Source organism: Elaeis guineensis, chromosome 5 (assembly GCF_000442705.2).
Source record: "Elaeis guineensis isolate ETL-2024a chromosome 5, EG11, whole genome shotgun sequence".
NCBI lineage: Eukaryota > Viridiplantae > Streptophyta > Magnoliopsida > Arecales > Arecaceae > Elaeis > Elaeis guineensis.
This window is the reverse complement of record NC_025997.2, coordinates 30,064,658-30,065,640: the sequence shown is the minus strand read 5'-3', so window position 1 is coordinate 30,065,640 and position 983 is coordinate 30,064,658. Positions and strand designations below refer to the sequence as shown.

General features: G+C 44.2%; 1 pseudogene; it reads left to right on the top strand.

Moving 5' to 3' along the window:
- Positions 1-443: 443 nt before the first annotated feature.
- LOC114914266 (5.8S ribosomal RNA) lies at positions 444-596 on the top strand (annotated as a pseudogene).
- Positions 597-983: the final 387 nt, after the last annotated feature.

Below are 983 nucleotides of genomic sequence, written 5' to 3'. Positions count from 1 at the left end.
TTTGGATCATGGTGATGCAAGCAGTCTGCCACTCATGATGTCACGAGAAGTCCACTGAATCTTATCATTTAGATGAAGGAGAAGTTGTAACAAGATTTTCATAAGGGAACCTATGGAAAGATCATTGCTGAGATCAGAATGAGAAAGACCCACGAATCTGTGAACATGGTGTGCCATATCAGGAAGGCCCGATCGACCCACTGTGTTGTCCTCACCCCCCCTCCCCCCTACCATATTCGCCTCGGGGCCCAAACCCTTGTCCAGTTGGATGCAAAGGAGTGCTCATGGCGTGCAGTGCGAGGGGCGGCGGGCGGACCAAACCCGATGTGGAGGGTGCCAAGGAGCAAGAGCATGGAAGGGGAGGTGCCTCCACCATCCATCCGTCCCCATTTGGGTGTCGGGAGGGTGGGGGTGCTGCTGCAAACAATGGCCTTATACCATACAGCTCTCAACAATGGATATCTCGACTCTCGCATAGATAAAAAATGTAGTAAAATACGATGCCTAGTGTGAATTACAGAATTCAGCGAACCACCGAGTCTTTGAATGCAATTTGCCCCTCAGGCCACCCAACTGAGGGCATGCCTGCATAGTCGATCCGTTCAATCTAATATGCCAATAACCCAATCAGCCACCAAAAATAGATTTTCATGAATCTTAGTCTACAATCGCTTTTAACGTAACTATTATTTAATATAAGAATGTTATAATAACTTTTGGTTGACTTCAAATAAACCAAAAATAAAGTGACTAGCAAGGTTCTCCAATTCCATTATAGATTTTGCATCATATAGATATATAAAGAATGAAAATCATATTAGAAGATTCCAGTTTATCAAGCAGGTAAAGTTTTGGGTGGTTTTGCCAATAACTTGGGTTAGAGAATCCTGCTTTCATGGAGTTTAGAGGCTTAAGGGTATGTAGAAGAGGGTACCCTATTGCATGGTGCATGGTTTACGATAGTACTTGAGCATTTATTGTCG